Source organism: Schistocerca americana, chromosome 5 (genome assembly GCF_021461395.2).
Source record: "Schistocerca americana isolate TAMUIC-IGC-003095 chromosome 5, iqSchAmer2.1, whole genome shotgun sequence".
Taxonomy (NCBI): Eukaryota; Metazoa; Arthropoda; class Insecta; order Orthoptera; family Acrididae; genus Schistocerca; species Schistocerca americana.
The window spans coordinates 404,567,489-404,584,799 of NC_060123.1; the positions used below are offsets into that span (position 1 = coordinate 404,567,489).

The following is a 17,311-nucleotide window of genomic DNA, read 5'->3' on the forward strand; positions in this document are numbered from 1 at the left end:
GCAGATCTGACGACAGAATGTAACGTTGAGGTAAGAACTAGTGTCGCGAAGCATATTTTTCAGCGCACACTGTTAAACATGGGTTTCTATACCAGACGACCCACACATGCTCCCATCTTGACCCAACCTCATTGCCAGGGCCCCTGTGTGCTCCCATGTTGAACCAACATCTTCAGTTTTTCTGTGGGCACTGGATCATCAAGAATGGACAGGGGATCAATGAAAAGGAGTTGCCTGGTCGGACAAATCGGGTCTCTTGTTGGCCAGGTCGACGATCGTGTCCGAAACAGTCGTCAGCCACGTGACTAGTTCCTCGAAACACGGAACGCGCCAGAGATATGCCGGTGGGGGCACTTTCACGCTATGAGGGACATTCATCTGGACTAGCATGGGACATGTGGCAGTAATCTAAGGCACCGTGACAACTGCGGACATTGTTGCTTATCAGCCGAAACCCTTCACACTTCATGTCTTACCCAACGAATTCGCCTGATCTGAATTCGATGGTAACCATCTGGAATGCTTGATGACTTCCCCCAACGAATTCGCCTAATCTGAATTCGATGGTACCCATCTGGGGGTGCTAACGAGCGCGAGTGAAGCGTCCACTACCGTCCCGCCAGTAATGCAAAGGAGTTTTGTGACCATTCCGTAGACATCTGCTGTCACATACCAGGCGATCAGAATGTTTTGGCTCATCAGTGTAACCCTTTTGTTTGTGGTGTGAAATGCATCCAAATTACATTTGTAGTAACAGATCGGTACAGAGAACCATACGGACTTCATTTTCAAATTTTTTTAGGTTAGAGTAGTTCATATCTGCCTTGATCAGCAATCCACAAATGCAGCACCCATTCCGAATGAAGATTTCCTGAAAATCAGCCGGCTGATGTGACCGAGCGGTTCTAGGCGCTTCAGTCTGTAACCGCGCTGCTGCTACGGTCGCAGGTTCGAATCCTGCCTCGGACATGGATGTGTGTGCTGTCCTTAGGTTAGTTAGGTTTAAGTAGTTTTTAAGTTTAGGGGACTGATGACCTCAGATGTTAAGTCCCATACTGCTTAGAGCCATTATTTGAACCTGAAAATCATTCATCTCTTCTGAGATACCCTTGGTGCCAACACTCTGAAGTCCTGATCGTCCAATACTATACTGTGAAATCGATCTTTTCACCAGTGGTTACTATTATAAGCCGTTTTTCACGTGCATCATCTTTAAGTGAAATACAGTGAAGTATGGATACGTTTGAATTCAGTCGCATATTTCTTAACTGTTGAAAATGATGTATTTCAATTCTTATGATAATGTCACGAATTTTGGACGAATTTCTGGTGCCAAAAAATAGAAATTGTGTTATCATTAGCGTGTACCACATAAATAATGCACTTAGATATCAATACAGTTTCTACACTTCTTTACCCGACTGTTAAACGAGCTGCACACCTTGAAATCACTTCCGTAACAGGCTATTGGAAGTTTGCTAATAGAGTTTACGCTTACCCTTTACATTCCCGAATACCCTTCTCCTAAGTTTCTCGCCTTGCAGAGAAGTTTCTCGCCTCGCAGAGAACGTATAAGCCACTACACTATTGTTTCAGCACTTGGTCTTACCGGTTTCGGTATACGCTACATACTGGTCGTAACGGGTCGTGAGCAGCGCCGAACTAAATCTCGCGTCCAGTTGTCAAGAAATTCGTTAACATCCAGGTGACGCCTGGCATGTAGACGGCGGAAGCCTGATTTGGAGTCCGGGGCGGCCTGTGGACGCTATACCGGTAATGTTTCTTTACGACGGGGGAGTAAGTCTTTGTTGTCGGGCAATAACTCACTCCCGCGTGGCGCGCGAGAGGGCGCCACACACACACACACACACACACACACACACACACACAGCTCGCACAGTGCGGTGCGGTCTAATAAATTTCCGTCATTTGCATACGCGAAGCCCACGAGCAGAATGAGGGAGGCGCCGTGCCGTAGTTGGAATTTGTGTGGTTCTCCAATCCCTGATATCACGTCTCTCTCTCTCTCTCTCTGGCCATCGCGCATGAACATTTCGTGCAGAGTATACATTACGTCATCGATTGGGTAATGCAAGAATAATTGAAGTGTGCAGAGCTGAAGTGGTGTATGTCCAGAAACATGGTTTGGCGGAAAACGGAATTTGAAAAAATGAAAAATAATAACTATTTATTCGTGAGACAGTTCCTTACAGAAGTAACAAACAGATTCAAATAAGGGAAATGTTGAATTTTATTTAATATTACAATGCAATTATTACAAATGAATAGACTTAACAGTTACTTGAACTAATCATTACAATCCAGCCAAGTCTGAAATCCTACTAGAATTAGAAATGAGAATATACTGCTGATTGTCATACAGTGATTCAGCATTGTTATCATCTTATTCGTTGTTGCTGGTATGGCGTCTTTTTCCCGATCTGGTGTGTAAAATCACGCGCACGTTTCTAAAGAAAGCATGTCGACTTAAAGAAATAAAATGTAACCGATACATCACATCCTTTTTCTTCTGTTCAGTTACTGGTCTTCTCACTGCATACAGTTCCTCTTATTACAAATGCAAGAGGACTAAATTGTCGATTCTGACTCGTTTTCAGAATCATCGAATAGAAATCGATATCGGAGTTGTGTATTTCCCTAAATTTCTTCACAAACCGTAAGCACTTACTTTCGTTTTCCCATCCGTTACGGATTTTTCAGGTGACGAGTAGATACTAATCGTCACGCTGCATCACTGTCACCAGCTGTTAAGGCTCCCCTTTACGTGTTTCTATTATATTACCGAACGAGGTGTCGCAGTGGTTACCACACTGGACTCACACTTAGGAGGGCGGCGGCTCAAACCCGCATCTAGATTTACGTTTTACGTGATTTCCGTAAATCGCTTTTAGTGAATGCCGGGGTGGTTCCATTCACAGCGCACAGGCGATTTCCTTCCCCACCCTTGACACGATCCGAGCTTGTGCTCCGTCTCTAATGAGCTCGAAGTCGACGGGACGTTAAACCCAATCTTCCTTCCTTCCTTTTACTATATTCATCCAATCATGGCTTCGTTTCTCGTTTATGTCGGGTCTTCCAGAACTGCGACACTTCTGCCTAATGATGACCATACAATTTCGTTCCCAGTTCTTTTATACCCTCGTGGTGTAATACTAACAGATAACAGACGAACGTGAAATGTGAATCAAATCAAACTGTTCTAACAGTACTTTTCATTGGAATGTGAAGTTAAAATGTAATTCCACACAAAACTATATTCACACCCTGAGAGTTTTTGAAACAAATAATCCTTAACTATAGTTTTGTTTCCTAATTTATCTAAAATCAACTATCTCGTTGTATACAAGCATTTTACCTTCACTCTATTCAACTTCAGATGACTAATTTTGACTGTGTGGTTCACGTTCTACCACTTTAGAACATTCGGTATCAATATCTTCACTGGTTAAATCCATCTTTCACAACAGCACGTACTTGTTTTATTACTGCACTGAATAAAAGGAAGCAACTTGCAACTGCAAAAGAAAAGTGCTGCACTGTGTAAGGATAAGAGAGAAATAGGGGCTTACATTCACTTAACTCTGGGAAAAGAAAGGGGGATGTCATGTTGACAACGAACACGCCATTACACAAATGTATCAATTTTGTACTTTCTTCTGATCTTGTACTTCCTTCTGCTCTTCATGCCTCAACTGATGTTGCAGATAACAAAAAAGGAACAACACTCTTGATATTCTGCAAGGTTAATATTATTCATTGGGATACAAATCTATTTCGACATCTTAGACCAGCAAGCGTCCACAAAATGTCGCAACTTCGGATAAAATTACGTATCTATGCAGATACTAACGACACAGAATTCTGGAAACGACTGCCTTGTGCCTACTTCCTAATGCTCCGCCGATGTCGCCTTTTGCTTCGTACAAGTTGTCATCCCACAAAACGATACCGTGAATAGGTTTATCCTCGTGCCAGGTGCACAATGACTGGTTGTTGGGGTGACGAAATCCATATTAAAGCCGTAGAGTTCTCGTCAAATGAACTGAACTTGCACTGGTGACCACGAAAAACTGAAGACAAAGATCCTCCGACTAATGAACGTTAGTTTTATGTTACCGTAAGTTGCGAATTTTTTAAGCTGTCACCTTCTTGTGCGATAAGTGTCCCTTTTACCTATTATGCAACATTAGCCTTAATTCCCGCACTCTTTAATTTTCTTGCACGACGTCACACAGCGACAACAAAATGGCAGAGAAAGCAGCATACTAAATATATGAAGGAATCATATTATTCGCTTTCCGATTAATTTTAAATTTTGCTGATTGTAAAGTGTTTTTGTGAGTCTCCCTATAAGCAGAAAATTTCTCTGCTTCGATCTTGCAAATTACTATGCTTCGTTCTTGCTGTAAACTGTATTTTCAGCGTAAACGTAAGACACGTATTTGTTGACCGTTGGCCACTGGACTGTTATTTTCTAATCCAGCTATTACTAGTCTCTGACCAATGGTGCGGAATAACACATAACGTTGCAGGGAATACATTACTTGTTCTCACCTTGCCTGCGCAGGTGTGTAGGGGTTACAATGAGCTCGGTGCATAATGTGGCTATCTCCCTTGTGGTGGTAAGACGTGGACGACCGGAACCGTGAAGCGTATGCTTGCTCTCACGTTCCCACGTAGTCCAACATCAGGCCAGTGTCACAAGTCAGTGCTCCACAAATCTGGGTAATACACGATTCGACCAGCCAACCAAATGGAGACGCGCCATTAGGCCTCTTTCAAACGATGTCTCAAACGAGTACACAGCATTTCCGTGTTGTTCAAAGCGAGCAACCAACATCTGACGCTGTTCACGTCCCGTATATGCTCTAACAGGTCTGACAACAGCCAATGAACGCGAACGTTATTTAAGCATTCTGGTAGCCGTCCTGCCCATTACAGAGAATTGCAAATCTAATCAATTACGTCCCCGCCGATAGTATGTACGTGTAGAACACTACAGTGGCACCCGACCATCTCTTCTAGGTTCTTCTCTTTTTTAGTCAGGCAGTGTGTTTACTTCTTCTGGATACATTTGAGGTACTCTGTTTTTGTAACCTCACCCTCATAACAAAACGTGGCACCTTCCAGAAATTTCTGTCGTGCTAACTTACAACAATGTACCAAAACTCGTGCAAAACCTGAATTTATATGCAACAAAATGTGACCCTGTGTAAGAACTGTCGTTATGAAACTTCCTGGCAGATTAAAACTGTGTACCGGACCGAGATTCGAACTCGGGACCTTTGCCTTTCGCGGGCAAGTGCTCTACCGCCTAAGCTACCCAAGCATGACTCACGGCTCCACCTCACAGCTTTACTTCTGCCAGTACCTCGTCTCCTACCTTCCAAACTTTACAGAAGCTCTCCTGGGAAACTTGCAGAACTAGCACTACTGAAAGAAACGATATTGCGGAGACATGGCTTAGCCACAGCCTGGGGGGTGTTTCCAGAATGATATTTTCACTCTGCAGCGGAGTGTGCGCTGATATGAAACTTCCTGGCAGATTAAAACTGTGTACCGGACCGAGACTCGAACTCGGGACCTTTGCCTTTCGCAGGCAAGTGCTCTAGCAACTGAGCTACCCAAGCACGACTCACGTCCCCTCCTCACAGCTTTACTTCCGCCAGTATCTCGTCTCCTACTGGCAAAGGTCCCGAGTTCGAGTCTCGATCCAGCACACACTTTTAATCTGCCAGGAAGTTTCACATCAGCGCACACTTCGCTGCAGAGTGTAAATATGATTCTGGAACTGTCGTTATATTGGCGTGTAAAGTTTTACAAAAATGCATGCGAAACTTAAATCGAAACGCAGAAGATTTAGTTGACAGAACGTCCACAGCTGAACATCGTGGAATCAGATAATGAACCGTTTCAGTTGCAAAAGATTGAGTTGTTCAATCATGACCGGTTTCCGGAGGTTATAACCCATATTCAGGTGAAATTAAGTCCGCAATAGGACCATGGAGAAACTGAGCTAGTACACCACTTAACGCTTGTCTAATTATAACAATAGGAATCACTGCCCACCTTTATATACTGAAGACGGGTTACGCGTCATATAATGAAAAAAAATTACCTAAGAAATGGGCGGTCAAAGGGAGAAAAACTAAGACAATATCAACGGACACCGTAAGAGAACTTGAACAATGAGGCGCGTGGCCACCGTACGCTGGACACGAGGCTGCGGGCTGGTGACAGTCGCATATGAAGCCGGGATTCAGTGACGCGGCGGTAGATGGCAGCCACGCACGAAAACCAGTGATCGTCGTACTGCGGGGAAAGTAAAGCCATCTAGCAGCGCAAAGCGTCAGAGCTGACGAGCCCGATCAGTAACAAAGATGGTTACATAATACGTAACTGATAAAGAAAAATGGTTAGATATACATAGTCAAAACATATATAAATTGTAATGAACAGACATGTGTTCCAGTGACGCCTACGTTGCATTAGAAGTGGCCTCGTTATTCCAGAGGGCAACACAAGGGACGTAAAACATGAGACAATGACGGCAGAACGTCGGACTGAACTGCTCCCGCCCTACCAAATACGAACAGGAGCGTACTGCCATATGCCGCCCCAGATGACAGAGCCCAGGCGCCGCAAAAGCCGCTCTGTGACTGCCGGTTCCGCGGCTATAAAGACGCTCTGCGGCCGTGCACAGCCCAATTACGAGGGCAGCTGCGGCGACGAAGCAAGCCCTCTGTAGCCTGTAACGCGACACCTTGGCAGGAACGCGGAAGGCCGCGGCGCTTGCGACCTGCTCCTTGCCTGTACTCTCCCACTGGCTGCCATACATGTGCAAAGGCCTTTAGTCGCGACAGCTGTTCCTTCTTCCAAAAAGAGGCAAACATCCGTTCACTTATTTTCTGTCCACTTGACGGTTAAAGAACCACTATTTGACATTTGTGTTCGGGCAAATGCGGGGACGGTTCCGTTGTCTCCGTTATGGAATATGAATATACACTATGTATTCAAAAGTATCCGGACACCTGTTAGTGGACATTAATGTGGGGTGCGTCCACCCTTTGCCTCTATAAAGTCTTCAACTCTGTGTGAATGTCTGTGGAGGAACGACGACCTATTATTCTTCAAGAGCTCTCAAACTAGAGAAGGTGATCTTCGATACTGGAATGTGGACCTAAGTCGACGTTCTGACTCATCCCAAAGGCGTTCCACTGGGTTCAAGTCGGGACTCTGGGCAGGCCATTTCACGAATATTATCGTCCACAAACCACCATCCCAGCGTCTACGACAGATAGCATTGTCCTACTGCTACAATCATCATCTCCCACTTGTTCCCGTACAGTATGCAATACACAATACTGTATACCCATATCCTGCCACATTTAGCGTTTTCTGATGCCAAAAAACACACCCATACCGTAACGCCACCTCCTCTGTAATTCACTGTTACAACTACATACGAGGGTTGTCCAGAAAGTCTAAGTTCCGATAGGTCACGAAATGGAAACCACAGTGAAAACCAGAAACGTTTTATTTGCAACAGTTAGGTACACCTTCCATCTACTTCTCTACATAGTCGCCGCTCCAACTTCAAGTGTTGTAGTGTTGTATCAACTTTCCAATATCCAGGTCATAGAAAGCAGCTGCCTGTGCTTTCGGCCAGTTACATGCACTGGTCTGCAGCTCGTTTTCTGTGGAAAAATTTTGTCTTCATAGCTAGCGGTTCTTGTGAGCAGAGATGAGACTCAGGGGGAACCAATTACGGACTGTATTGTGGGTGATCAAACACTTATCATCGGAAACGCTGCAGGAGCGTCTTCATTGCCCCTGCAGTGTGCGGCCGCGAATTGGCGTGAAGAAGGAACTGCTCGACAGTTGTGTTATGTGGGCTGCATGACACAGGCGAAATCTCTAACCAGGTCCTCATACTTGGCGGGAGACGCTATGCCCTATGCATCTTTACGTGCTCACTGTTTACTCAAAACTGAAAAGAGCGACGCGACACGATCGACGGGCATACTAGAGACACTGTCCAGTACATCTGTGCAAAGCTTTACCGGATTTTCCAAGTTCCCTTTTCGCGACCGATTGGAACTTACTTTCCGGACAACCCCCGTATGATGGCAGGTAATGTTATATAGGCATTCGCCAAACCCAAACAGTTCCAACCGATTGCCACAGGGTATCACTCGTTTCCAGATATCCACTGTCCATAGACACCTCAAGCGTCACTTCACATTGGCTACAGAAATGCATGGGGTATGAGGATGATACATCACTTTACACCGTTCATTTTAGCTCCCCAAGCACAGTCATTCTGCTAGCTGGACTGTTGGTGACACTTCGGAACTCAGTAAAACCATGCTAGGCAATGTCCGACGGCCTATGTCCGTTAGTAGCCTACATGAAGCCCCCTGGTCTTGGTTTAGCTGTAGTTGTTCCTTCACATTTCCACTTGAAAATCAAATAACCCGCAGTCGACTTGGACAGCTTCAGAAAGGTTGAAATTCCTCTTGTCGATTTGTTACTAAGGTGACACACAATGACTTGTCGATGTTCGAAGGCAGTACGCTGCTACCGCTTCTTTGTTGACAACACAGTACTCCCAACTCCCAACCTCTTTTTATACCGACGCGTATGCCCCTCGTGACATAGAGCGGTCAATTCCGCATTAGATATGCGTGCTCAGACACTTTTACTTTTATCAGAAGCTGTATGCTTAAGCGACTCGTAGACCGATTGTGTAACTCTTCGTCTCGATAGTCGGAGGCGTCGAGAAGCCAAAAACTCAAACTGAGCACAGTAACAAGTACCCAGTCATTACTGAACGAAAGCCTTACCGACCGGAGAAACTTATTGACACATTACAACTACATATCAGACCAAGACTTCAACCATAGAGTAAATAACTCTGGAGTGAGCATTGCGTTCTGCGCATGTTGTCAACATTAAACCAGGATTGTCACGTGTTTTCGGGACTTCGCTGAGCGCGTGTGCTTTCTGCAGCGTTTGAAGTTTACAATATCGAGAGTTTTTGTTGTGTTTCACCGTTTGTTGATAGTGTGATAGCGATGGTGAATTACTGTTGTTGCTACGGATGCAAAGAAAAATATGTGAAAGGAGGGATAGTAACTTTTCATGGGTACATACCATGTAGCTCTAATTATAGTTATCATATTAGTAAGAGAAACTGCATATGTTTAAGAATTTCGAGACGCATTATAATTAAGGCTTGATTCTGTAGACCTATTTTTCTACGTTTTTATGACTATATAATAGATATTACGGCTCGTACAAGAACTTACAAACAATCACTTCCTCTCGTAAATTTGCTAGTGGAACAGGAAAGGGAATGGTTCGTTGTTTCAGCAAATACTATCCACCATGCATTTATCAGTGACTTGTCGATTATGTATAAAGATTACTCTGTCTACTATTTATTTAATAAACTGGGAGCAAGTACGTAAAATGCGTTAAATAAATACTTCAGAGTGTCACCACTAAGAAAAATTGTGCTTTAGGTCGCAAAAACGAGAAAATAAATATGCAGAAATAGCAGAAAAAAGGACGAATTAGCAGGGATATAATCCTAATGTGTGCATAAGTATATGTTTTTCGGACACTTGCAAAAGTACTAGCGTACTCTCAAGTCGTTTTGCAAGACTGTCACTGCAAAAATGTACGTCAGGCTCTGTAATACTATAAACTGCCGTATCATACCGAAAACTACCAAAAATCGAGTGCATCTGAACCGACACCTATAGCAAAGAAGCAGAACGTAGTATCACTTCCTCTTAAAAGTTACGTAGCTGGTTTATTCCCGGTATCAAATGGATACTGTTAAAATGTCTGCGCAACATATATAAATAATCCACGACACGTACGAAAAGAATCCGTCTGTACTAGGGATGTAGTGACATTCTAAATATACAGGGCGCTATACGGACAAACACACGACGTCCCGAGAACACGTGACCAGGCCGGCAATGTATGTTGACAACACAAAATTGTTCTGCGCATGTGAATGCTCACTCCTGAGATATTTACTCTATGGCTTGAACCTTGAATCTTATTTTTGAGAGCTGGTGAGCCAAATCTACACAGCCGGGGGCACACACCCGCCAAGAAGCAACGATCCGGGTTAGAATTCCACAGTTCCGCTCTAGTCAAGATTCTCCAAAAAAAAAATTTCGTACACTAGACTCCGAGGGGTCAGCACACTTTACTTCTTCGAGGGGTCAGTGTTTGGTAGTGCGGGAGAAGATTCACCAATTAGCACCCGTCAAATTGCCTGCGAAATGCACCCTTCGAAGAACTTAGGACATGGTTATGAGCTTAAGTAGCTGCTACAGCGTGTAAGTTCCTTCTGTCAAGTATCTTAGTATCCGACCAATCGTTCCTTACCGCTTGAGTGAAAGTACTCAGTTAGTATCGTCTACCACCAGCAAGATTTTGAATCTAAAGGTAAAGACTCCTTGTATAAAAAGAAGAATAACCAATTATTTAAATAATGTTGCTTCCAAATTTAGCTGAGAACATTTCCGCCAATAAATAAATAAATAAAAATATATCGTTCATCTGTAGCATCAGTGACTGTCAAGTTGTAGAACGTCATGTTTTTTTGCAAAAAGAGAGAATGTTCACCTATCTAGGCTGTAGGAAGTCTGATTACTGGCTGAGAGCTGTGACGAATTTTCTTTTTGCACAACGTACAATAGTCCCAAGAACGGTACACTATCTCCCATTAGCTGCACACGGTACAGTGACTTTAGCAATATTGATGTAAATGTACGCAGATGCAGTGGGCGACCTGCAGTATCGACGATATCACATGCAGTGGCAATGCACCCCACTGCTAGCAACGTGATATATGGGTATGTGCGATGAGATGTAAATTGCCCTTGGGGACCGCTTTTCCCTAACGATACAACATGCACGCCAATCTCTCCAGTGTGATTGACGAGGAGCCGTTGGCACAGTCCCTCTTCAAACATTATTGAATAATTTACTACGTGGCTTTTTATGTATGCCTTAACACGCGGACTGAAAAGCGTGCTTTTCTTAGAGGAAAATTTGTATCGTACTTTACACATGAATAGTAAGAAAGAGACCACATAAGCACATTTTTTAATCTGAGCAATAAAATGGCTTCTTACTTAATGATAACTAGTGATGCACTTCGTAGACTGCATCGTATTTTAAACATGACTCGTAAGAAAGAGATCACGAGTAGTAAAACGACTTCTTACTTAATGATTATTAATGACGCACTTTGTAGACTGTATTTTGCATCTGACCGTAAGGCTGTGATAATAAAGTGCATTAATGCATTATAAATTATATCCAGATCACTTTAACATTTGTGTTCCAAGTTACACACACCGCTTATTTGTTTATAAAGTTCATCATATTTTGTGCCCATATTATACTAATTACCATACATATGATCGTAATCTACAACAATGGAGTAAATATGCACACGCTACCGGAACATTTAAACCGAGATGGTTCTAAAACCAATGACTTTCTCATTACCTGGAAGTAGCGTGTCAAAGTAGACCACAACGAAGGATTCAATACCAATTTCTATCATTATGAGTTTTGTGACATTTTCCCAAACCATACAAAGCGAATCTAACAATGATTAATCCCAAAACGATGTGATCGGTTGGTTCCAGCATGACTGCCAAATAAGACATCCTTGTTCGTCTCCAACGTAGAAAAACTAAAACTGCATATCAAACAACGAAAGGAATCGAAGAACCGGAACTTTTATATGAGGAACAAGTATTACACTAGACTCTCGCTAATCCGGCCACCCGTAACCCCGCGCACATCCAAAACAATAATTACCGTGCGCAACAATGCTTAGTTAAACAATGCTTTATGTACTGTATTTGAAATTGTAGTTTTCTTTACAGTTCGGAATCATTTCTTCTAAAAGTAAACACGTTACGCTAGACCTCAAACAGAAACTAGAAATTTTAGATAAATGAAATCGAGGTTCTTCGCAGAAAGCCATTGCTACTGTGTTTGGACGAGCAACTATTGATGACATCAAAAAGAAAGAAGATGTTATTCGATAGTACTCAACACAAATGGATAGTGAGTTGAGAAAACGGAAGGTTATGCGAATGAGTGAGAATGAAGAACTGGACGTTACCACAATGAAGAGCTGGAGAAAATTGTGCCGAGTTGGATCCAGTAGTGACAGCGATGAGCCAGTCGATTCACAATTATCAATTACTTTGCACACTGACATGTTCCACAACCTTCCAGGAGGAGAAGAAATTGATGATGAAGATATTACTAAGTGGCTGAATGAGGAAAACTGTGATGCAGACCAAACTTTAACAGGTGAAGAAATAATCACAAGCGTGCTAGAAAGTAATGATGAAAGTGATAAGAAGAGAACACAGCAGGAGAGAGCACCAGATACAAGCAGTACCGATGTAATGCTTGTAAAGCGGTTGCGTGATAAAGCACGCCACCGTCGCGGGACATGCTTCAGAGTGAGTGGTGATGATGATGATGATGATGATGAAGCAGAAGTCCCATACTCCGTCCGTAACAGAGCGTAGGGGACGATGCGGGAGACCGCAACGACTATATAATTACGTACAGTATACACTCAAGGACTAAGTTTCTTTGAAAATTAATGTATTTTTGGATTTAATAAAGTACATCCTCGATGTTTTAAAATTGTATCCTTCGGTTTAATAAAGTACAGTACAATACATGCCCTAGGTTTTCAAAATAAAAAACAAAACAAAATAAAAGAATAAAATAAATTTCAAACACTCAATAATCCGGCACTTTCGCTAATCCGGCACCCATATGTGCCAGGAATGCCCGGATTAGCGAGAGTCTAGCGTATCTCTGTTGGCCTTTTCGGCCGCGCATTAAGGCAACACCTTCGATAGGGCATAGTGGGAAGACTGGAACAACTAATATTACAAGTACTGAATGCACCAAGACATCTCTGTCATAGATCGTACCACTAGGGAATTTACAAGTTGCAGTATTTCAGTAAGACGTTGGGCACTGTAACTAGCAATGGTAGAAACCTAGCAGCATATGCTGCCGCCCGTCAGGTACAATTGCACTGCACAACAAAATAAAAATAAAGAGTAATGTTTCTCGACTCACTACAGGAAAGGCGGTGGGCGATTTAGCTACTGCTTGCCAAAGAAAAACGTAAGGGAACGTATTCCTTTGAGGCGCCGGCAGGTTAGTCAAGACCTATATCGGAACAAGAATGTTGTCAGATGACGTCAGACTCAACAAGGACATGGACGCAAACGGCAGCCATGCTGTAGCCAATGCCAGATGGCGGCTCCAATGTTGCAAAACCTCATGGGGACGACTGTGCCGTAACAAATGAAGTGAGAATAAGCAAGCGAATGATAACACAGCTCTCTTTTGCAGGAATGAACATAGCTCCGACTCTAAAACGTGGCACAACTGGGCCAGATTGTTCTGTCTCTCTAAAATGTGTTTGTCATATGACACGGTATGAAACTAGTTACACGTCGCGCTTTGCGCAGCTATGGTAACGAATTGAAAGGCTGGGAGAATAAAGTTTTACGTTCCGTACGCGGCAAGGTGATTACAGACGTAGACGAATCGTAGGAGGATGAGGACGAAACTCGGCCATGAACTTTTACGGAACCACTCCGGCATTTGCCTTAAGCGATTTAGTGAAAACCTAAATCCGAATAGTCAGACGAGGACTTGAACCGCGATTCTTCCAAGTAGGAGTTCAGTGTCTCACTACGGCGCCACCTCGCTCCGTTGTAAGGAACTGAAACAAGCATGTGACAGTTCCTTGAGTCATCAGCCTTCTGACTGATTTAATGCGGCCCGCCACGAATTTATCTCCTGTGCCAACCTCATCATCTCAGAGTAACACTTGCAACCTACGTCCTCAATTATCTGCTGGATGTATTCCAATCTCTGTCTTCCTCTACAGTTTTTGCCCTCTACAGCTCCAACTAGTACCATGGAAGTCTGTCCCTGATGTCTTAACAGATGTACTATCATCCTGTCCCTTTTCCTTGTCAGTGTTTCCCACATTTTCCTTTCAGATTCTGCGCAGAAATTTCTTCCTCAAATTAATACCTATGTTTGAATTTAGTAAACTTCTCTTGGCCAGGAACACCCTTTTTGCCAATGTGCAAGTCTGCTTTTGATGTCCTCCTTACTCCATCCGTCACTGGTTATTCTACTGCCTAGGTAGCAAAATACCATAACTTCAACTACTTCGTGACCATCAATCCTGATGTTAAGTTTCTCGCTGTTCTCATTTCTGCTACTTCTCATTGCTTTCGTCTTTTTCGATTTACTCTCAATCCACATCCTCTACTCATTACACTGTCATTACATTCAGCACATCATGTAATTCTTCTTCACTTTCACTCAGGGTAGCAATGTCATCAGCGAATCGTATCATTGATACCCTTTCATCTTGAATTTTAATTCCACTCCTGAACCTTTCTTTTACTTCCATCATTGCTTCTTCGATGCACAGATAGAACAGTAGCGGAACTACATCCCTGTCACACACTCCTTTTAATCCAAACATTCCATTCATGGTCGTACACTCTTACTATTCCCTCTTGGTTCTTGTACATATTGTACAAGACCGTTATAGGGTTTCAAAAACCTTATCCAAATGGCTTTAACGGACTGTACAGCATGAGTATTGATGTTGGATTGTCGCTCGATCCTCTCAACATACTTACTGTGAGTTAAGGAGTTGGTACGCATGATTATGTGTCGACTACCACTGACCAGGGATCACAAACGCTTTAAACTGAAGTGAATCCCATCAAACATTTATGGGAGATAATCGAGCGTTCAGTTCGTGCACAAAATCCTGCACCGGCAACGCTTCGCTATTATGGAGAGCTATAGAGGCAGCATGGTTCAGTATTTCAGCAGGGGACTTCAGCGATTTGTTGAGTTCATGCCACGAGTTACTGCACTACGACGGTCAAAAGGACGTCCGACACGATATTAGGAGATACCCTTGACTTCTGTCACCTCAGTGTGCTAGGAGTTGTCATAAAGTTTGGATTGCCACCAAGAAAAAATGCAGATGTTTGTTTACCAGAAGTGCGCACACTGTAATTCCCGTCCCTCAGTATCATAGATCGTTGGCAGGGGAGCCAAAACAAAATGGCACAGCCAGTTGATAAAGGGCAGTATACTTCTCTGCATTCCAATCTTGCCGGAGGGAGGAAGAGGAAATTAGTGTTCAGCGTCCTGCCGACAACGATGTCATTCGAGACGGAGCCCAAGCTCCTATTAGGGGAGGAGGATGGGGCAGAAAACCGGCCGTGCCCTTTCAAAGGAAACATCCTGGCATTTGCCTGAAGCGATTTATGGTAATCACGGAAAACCTAAATCAGGAAGACTGCACGCATGTTTGAACTGTCGTTCTCCAGAATGCGAGTCTAGTGTGTTTTTGTGCCACGCTCGGTCTCCAACGTTGCAACAACGCGCGCTGAGTCGGGGAAAGTGTGCGGTAACTATGCAGTCTTATATGACACAGTCACTAGTGACGAAAAGGTTCCAGTTCGGTCGAATGAGTTCCCAGTTCGGTCGAATAAGAAAATGGAAGGGGCAGACCGTATCTCTGTTAAGACTCTGGAGCCTCAACAGGAGGCCCTGGTGGTCGAATATCGGCCTATTTCAATCGAAGTGATAGTGTAAAGAGTCATGGACCAGTTTTCTACATCTTGCACAGTATTTTCAACAGAGAAATGTTGCTGCCAGTTGGGTTCCGCGATTGCTCACAGCAGTTCAAAAAGACCGCCGAATCGACGCCGCAGCGGGACAATTGTAGCGGTGTCGAGCCAACATTAGATGACTATGCAGAAGCACGAGGGCGTTTAAAAAGTCCGTGCAAAAATAAAAACTACTTACGTGTTTGGGGTAAACATTTTTTATTTTTCGACATAGTCTCCTTTTAGACGTATACACTTCGTTCAACGCTGTTCTAATTTGCTGATCCCTTCCGAAATAGGAATTGTCCAAGTCTGCAAAATAGCTATTAGTTACTGCAGTCACCACCTCGTTTGAATAAAATCTTCTTCCCGCCAGCCATTTCTTCAAATTAGCGAAAAAATACTAGTCCGAGGGAGCCAAGTCTGGAGAACAGGGGGGATGTGAAACGAGTTGGAAGTTTTGCGACCACAACTGCTGAGGTGTGTGCTTTTGCATTGTGGTGATGGAAAAGGACTTTTTTGCGGTCCAATCGCCGACGTTTTTCATGTAGCTCGGTTTTCAAACGATCCAATAACGATGAATAATATGCACCTGTAATAGTTTTACCCTTTTCCAGATAGTCGATGAGGATTATCCCTTGCGAGTCCCAAAAGACAGTTGCCATAACCTTTCCGGCCGAAGGAATTAAAAAAAATGGTTCAAATGGCTCTGAGCACTATGGGACTTAACTGCTGAGGTCATCAGTCCCCTAGAACTCAGAACTACTTAAACCTAACTAACCTAAGGACGTCACACACCCATGCCCGAGGCAGGATTCGACCGTAGCGATCGCGTGGTTCCAGACTGAAGCGCCTAGAACCGCTCGGCCACCGCGGCCGGCCGAAGGAATTCGCTTCGCCCTTTTTGGTGGAGATTCTCCCTTGGCAACCCATTGTTTAGATTGCTGTTTGGTCTCAGGAGTATAGTAATGTATCCATGTTTCATCCACAGTGACGAAACGACGCTTAAAGTCCTGAGGATTCTTCGTGAACAGCTGGAAACCATCCTTGCAACACTTCACCCGATTCCGTTTTTGGTCAAGTGTGAGCAATCGCGGAACCTATCTTGCGGATAGCTTTCTCATGTCCAAATATTTATGCAAAATATTATGTACCCGTTCATTAGAGAGGCCCACAGAACTAGCAATCTCACTCACCTTAACTCTTCTGTCATTCATCACCATATCACGGATTTCATCAATGATTTCTGGAGTCGTGACCTCCATAGGGCGTCCAGAACGTTCAGCATCACTTGTGCCCATATGAGCACTCCGAAAATTTTGAAACCACTTATAAACTGTTCTAATCGAAAGTGCAGTCACCGTAATGTTTATCAAGCTTCTCTTTAGTCTTCTGAGGCGTTTTGCCTTTCATAAAGTAATGTTTAATCACCACACGAAATTCTTCTTCGTCCATTTTTTGACAGTCACTCGACTTCCTTGATTCACACGAATGCCATACACAAAGAAACAGACCAATATGGCTGAAACTTGGTGTGCGTTCTTTTCAAAGAT

General features: G+C 43.6%; 1 protein-coding gene across 1 annotated transcript in view; it reads right to left on the reverse strand.

Annotated features, from left to right (window-relative positions):
- Positions 1–17,311, reverse strand: part of LOC124616402 — a 627,981-nt gene that overhangs the window by 149,058 nt on the left and 461,612 nt on the right. The window lies entirely within an intron of this gene.